At 33.5% G+C, this 6289-nt stretch overlaps 1 pseudogene; it reads right to left on the reverse strand.

Annotated features, from left to right (window-relative positions):
- Window positions 1–5856: 5856 nt before the first annotated feature.
- On the reverse strand, window positions 5857–5973 carry LOC145285045 (5S ribosomal RNA; annotated as a pseudogene).
- Between the last annotated feature and the right edge of the window lie 316 nt (window positions 5974–6289).

Raw genomic sequence — 6289 nt, forward strand, 5'->3', positions numbered from 1 at the left:
AACATGGGCTGGAACAGATACATCGAGTGAATTGCCGCGGCTATTCTGAGGAAGGTAGGCTCTCTTTAACAGTATAGAAAGTTACTTACGCCTGAAAGTATCTTGTACCTTTACCAGATCACAATTCGCCCATGCATGAAGTATTGTTGTCACATTTGAGCTGGTGCATCTACTACGAGTCTCTCACTCCTGAACAGGGCTCAAAAGAGATGTGCCAACCTGGCTAGCACCTTTACCTAGCCGTGGATTGAACCTACAACCATCGCGTCGATCTTCGGAAGTTCTAACCCCTGGACCATGGATCGGTACTCGCAAACGTCTCATCATATGTCCATTAAATAAACATTCGCCTATCGCTTTTAGAGTGCTTGGGCTGCTAGTTTGTTTACGAACAAACAGCAAGCCTCACTTGATAGCCAAATATAAGCAACGAATCCATTTATTTACGACAGTTCAGTTCTAAACCCAATGATGGGGGCTTAATATATAGTCATTCACATGTAGTACTGTTTCTTTGTATGACAACTCAGGTATATATATATATATATATATATATATATATATATATGTGTGTGTGTGTGTGTGTGTGTGTGTGTGTGTGTGTGTGTGTGTGTGTGTATCTGTTTGCATATATAAATATATATTTCTACATTTAATTCTACAATATGCCTAAGGATGATAGAAGCATTTCTGTCGAAAGCTTTCGCGATTATGGATCCAACTTATACAATTTCGAGAACACAAAAAGGACTATTCGGAGATTGGAGAAGATAAAAAGGAAAATTGTAAAACAGAATAACTCCGTGCTATTCAATATTTGCCTGCATAAATGAAAAGATGCCGTCTAAATATACACTATATATACACAGACACACATATATATATATCATGTTGATTCTATATATCATGTTGATTCCATATATATATATACGTATGTATATATATATATATATATATATATATATATATATATATATATATATATATATATATATCATGTTGATTCACCATAAACAAAGAACGTCATAGAAACGACGGAGATACATTATCATATTACCGTAAGGGGCTATTATTAATTAGAGGTTACATTCACGAAGGCATTCGCAGCTGAGAGTTGTACATGGAGATGATTTTTTTTAGATTATATTTAAACTGCTACATGTTGATAAAGCTCAGGACACAGGAAGGAATTCCAAAAACAAGCAATACGAGAAAGAAAAACTATTAGAGTAAAAAGCTTTTCAGTCTATGAGGATATATACCGTGAAGAGGTGAGATTCTGCTAATTGTCGAGTCAGTCGAGAGTATTTACGTCAAGAGACCACTAATGTAGCAAATTAGACGAGAACTTGTCATCAGCATATATATATATATATATATATATATATATATATATATATGTATGTATGTATGTATGTATATGTGTGTGTATCTGTTTGTATATATAAATATATATTTCTACATTTATTTCTACAATATGCCTACGGATGATAGAAGTATATATATATATATATATATATATATATATATATATATATATATATATATATATATATATATATATATATATCGCAGACGCAATATAATTAAGATCATTTACAAAAATCAGAAATAGTAATGGTTCAGGGATTAACTCCTGGCATACCAACGCATTAAGATCATTAAACGTAGACAGTTGGTCAGGAAACAGCTTGGCATTAAGGAAGTCGTGTACCATCACCATATTGATTACTGATGTAATCATTATATATATATATATATGTTTGGGTTGAGCACTTTGTAAATATATTTTCACCCGACGCGTATTTAAAGCGATTAAGCGAAGCCCACTATTAATTTGTTTGTAAACAAACTGATGGTTCGAGCACTTTTCGACGGGAGGGTGTGGATTTAATACTCATTCTAGGAGAAATATTTACGGCACTGATTCGTAGCCGAATTGTGAGAGCTGCTGACTGTCAATGCGACGGTTGTAGGTTCAATCCACGGCTGAGGAAAGGTGTTTGTCTAGCCGCACTGATGAGTTGTGATACAACGAAACAGTATTGTATGTGAAAAAATCCAATAAAGTGCTCGATCGTTGATGTAAGAGCTTAAGATACAATATTAATTACGACACTATATATACATATTTCAAGGTCGTATCAGTGGTTTCATTGCGATGAATCAACCATAAGAAGTTGGAACGAGTCGGCGCAAATTCATCAGCAACATTGAAAAAAGTGAAAACAATGCAAAGTGAACAAACAGAAAAAAAAACGGTAAACGAGCGTTTAAGACTCAGAGTTTCAAATTTTAAAACATAACTTAATAATCGAAGCCAATAGTTTATGATTATAGAAGGGAGAATACGCGTGTGTGTGTGTGTGTGTGCATGAGTGTGTGTGTGAGAGAGTAAGAGAAAAGAGAGGGAGAGAGACAGAGAGTGTGTGCTTTTGTGTGTTTGTGTATGTTTGTGCGCCAACGCGTGTGTATATGTGTATGTTTAGCAGGGGGGGATAATTTGGATAACCTCTCTGAAAAGTAAACGTCCTGTTTATACGAACACATAACCCCATATAAATAAAGATACAACAAATTTATGGCAATAAATATATAATGAAATAAAGCATGAAATATGAATTTAAATTGAATTTAGAATAAAAATAAAAATTAAGTTAAATCTTTATTTTTATTCTTAATTAAATTTAAATTAATATGTGGGGTCGGATTTTGCTTGCAAAAGTATTTAATGAAACTAAAATTAAGTTATAGATCTTACTTGGTAAAAAAAAATAGTGAAGCAGAGGGAATGGGGGAAGAAAAAGGTGATTTCACGTGAATGGATGGTCTGTTGAAGGGTAAAATATTCAATAACGGTAAAACCCAAAAACGTTGATTAAATTTCCATTTCCACAAGTAAAATCCAAAGGAATCGCGTCAATGGAAGATGGTTCAAAATAACCCAAAAAGCCGAATTTCGTGTAATGATTCACAAATGGGTACAATGAAAAAAGGGAATGACTTCAAATAATATTATCAAAAGGAAGATAAATTGTGCGTAGAAAGAAGAAATAGAGGGGTTTTAAAATACGGCTGTCAAGGCTGATTTTAAAATATATATATATGTATATATTACTTAATTTAATCATATGAATTAATATACGGAGATATAATTTTCTGCGTAAATTTTTCAGCATTTATTTAAACAGTGGTCAATACATAGGTAGAGCTAAGTGGTAAGTTATGGAAATATATATGGCAACTGAGCTACACAATATTCCACGTCTCATTCTCGTGAGAATATATATATAAGGCATAATTGCGTTGACACATAGTATATATATATAGTGCCCCGCAAAAGCTTGCAATACACATTTGAAACTGTTAATTTTTGTATTACTAACTTCCAACGAAACTTTTATAAACATGGAAAATGTATTGAAACTAAGATAGGAACAGTGGGTAAAATAAATAATAACAATTCAACGCGAAGAGGAAACTATTGAGTTTAGAAGTGCGACTATCAGTTTACAACACATTTACAAAATAATATCTAGTATTTTACAAAAGTTTACAACACATTTACAAAATAATATCTAGTATTTTACAAAAGTTTACAACACATTAACAAAATAATATCTAGTATTTTACAAAAGTTTACAACACATTTACAAAATAATATCTAGTATTTTGTAGCATAACTATTATTGTTGATTACATGCAGACGTTTTGAGTAATCTCCTACGAACTTCTTACATGTGTCTTGTGTTATTTTATTCCATTCTTCCACACAAATTCTTTCCAATTCTCGCAGATTTTAAGGTTCTCTTCCATGTACCCGTAATTTCAATTCTCCCCATAAATTCTCTATAGGGTTGAGATCGGGAAATTAAGTAAGCCACTTTAAAACATTCACTTTATTTGAATTAAACCAATTTTGCGTGAGTTTCGCAGTGTGTTTTGGATCGTTACCAGGTTGAAAGATCCAGTCTGATTTCAATTTGATCAACTTCACACTTTCTTTAAGGTTTTTCTCCAAGATACTCCTATAAAGTGCTCCATTCATTTTTCATTTTAATATTTCCACTTTTCATACACCTCCTGCACTAAAACAACCCGAGATCATAATGGATCCTCCTCCAAATTTTACGGTTGGAATCGTGTTTTTTGACTTGTATATCCTTTTTTCTCCAAACTTTCTGTGTTGTTGGAGTGCCAAACAAGTCAATTTTGGTCTCATCTGACCAAAGCACGTTATGCCTAAACTCTAAAGGCTTGCTTGCATACTCATTTCCAAAATCAAGCATAGCACGAATATCTTTTGGCTTAAGAAGAGGAGTTTTCCTTGCTGATCTAGAGAAGATGTCTTTAAGGTTAAGGGTTCCACCGATTGTGCCTTGCTATCTTTAATTTCACTGTTTTCTAAGTCCTTCTGCAGATCTCCGAGAGTAATTCTAGACGAATTCATAATCTTCCTTGTTAATAACTTTTCAGCATGTTTGGTTATTTTTCGAGGACGATCTGATTTGGCCAAAGGAAGGGTTGATTTGTGAAACTTCCAGTGCCGAATTATTGTTCCAACAGAATTCAATGGAACCATCAACTGTTTAAATATTGTTCTATATCTCAATCCACTTTGATGAAGACTTACAATTCGTTTTCTGAGCTCTTGACAAATCCGGTGATTCTTTCCCATGATGTGGTTGCTTACAATACGGTTATTAGATAAAGAATGACACAATACTTTTACTAATTGCTTACTTCGATATCTATCTGTTGTGGGGCTTAGTTGGGTCCACAAGAACGACACGGGAAATCACGTAGTAGGTGGTTTACAAGTGCATTAAGGAAAGGTACAAGGATATGGAGAAAGATGAAGAGAATAGTAGTAGTTGCAGGTATCAGTAAGATCTCGCTACCCGAGGTACAATATCCGTTGAGATCTCGCTCCACTGTACCAGCCTTAGGAGCTGATTATATAAGATCTGGACGAGTCCATTATGGGGTGAGATTCGGTTTCACAACACTATTGCATATTCCTGAACATTCTAGAAGCTTCTAAGCATGTTTCCATGATAAACCGTCATAAGATTATTGAGAAATCTAATGAATTTGATATGTGTTGTAAACGTTTGCGGTGCTAATTATTGAGTTTTCACTTCGCGTTGTATTAAATTGTTATTTTTTTTATTTTCCCACTATTTCAATACATTTTCTATGTTTATAAAAAGTTTTATTACCATTTGGAAGCTAGAAATACAAAAACTGACAGTTTCAAATGTGTATTGTAAACTTTTGCGGGCACTATATATATATATATATATATATATATATATATATATATATATATATATATATATATATATATATATATATATATATATATATATAAAATTAAATACTATAAATAATAAATAACACTAATTTATTATTCGACAGGAGACTTTAAATAATGCGTTCTTTTTATCAGAAGACAGATTTAAGCAAAATAATTGTTATAGCAAAGCAATAATTTTGCTGATACTAGCATCAATTGAAAAAGCACATGAAACTAAATATATACGTATAACAGAGGAAAGGATTTATGAAATGCATTAAATAAATGAAAAATGAAGGTAAAAGATTATGTAGCGATCAGTTGGATCCAGAAGCAAAGTAATCATAAGAGGTAATATTCATTTAAATGGTAATCCAGTAGGCTTCCTTCAGTCTTGACAGTCTACGGATAACCACGGCAAGTGTGCCTGCGCATGAATTTTTTGTGGCAACAGTTGCGCAATCGCCAACTACACCTCTCCTGAGTCGACATTGTTAAATACCAGTGGCAAGTGGAGGTTCAGAACGACAGGAAACAATGCTGAGATGAGCGAAAAGAACATGCAGCGCCTAGAATTCCCAAATGGTTACCCATCTGGTACTAGCCAGGCTCAACGTTGCTTAACTTCGGTGATCTGACGGGAACCAGCGTGTCAACGTAATTATGCCGCGTCTTGCGTTGAGCATATTGGGAAGTGATATACAAACAGCCATTAGCGTATTAAGTGATGATCTTTGTATAAACAAATCGAGCAGAGGCATTTGGACGATATTCAAAACATCATCAATTCATTACCCACACAGCAGCAGCCGTATAGCGCAATGGTGAGAAGCCTTGACTATCATTTGAGCGGTCACGTTTCGATCCTGGCTTGAGGCAGTTGCCTATTTAGTCGCACTGATGAGCTTTGAAATAGCGAAACAGTACTGTATGTGGATGACTATATATATATATATATATATATATATATATATATATATATATATATAT

This window comes from Euprymna scolopes, chromosome 9 (genome assembly GCF_053919585.1).
Source record: "Euprymna scolopes isolate OS-2025 chromosome 9, ASM5391958v1, whole genome shotgun sequence".
In the NCBI taxonomy this organism is placed as follows: Eukaryota; Metazoa; Mollusca; class Cephalopoda; order Sepiida; family Sepiolidae; genus Euprymna; species Euprymna scolopes.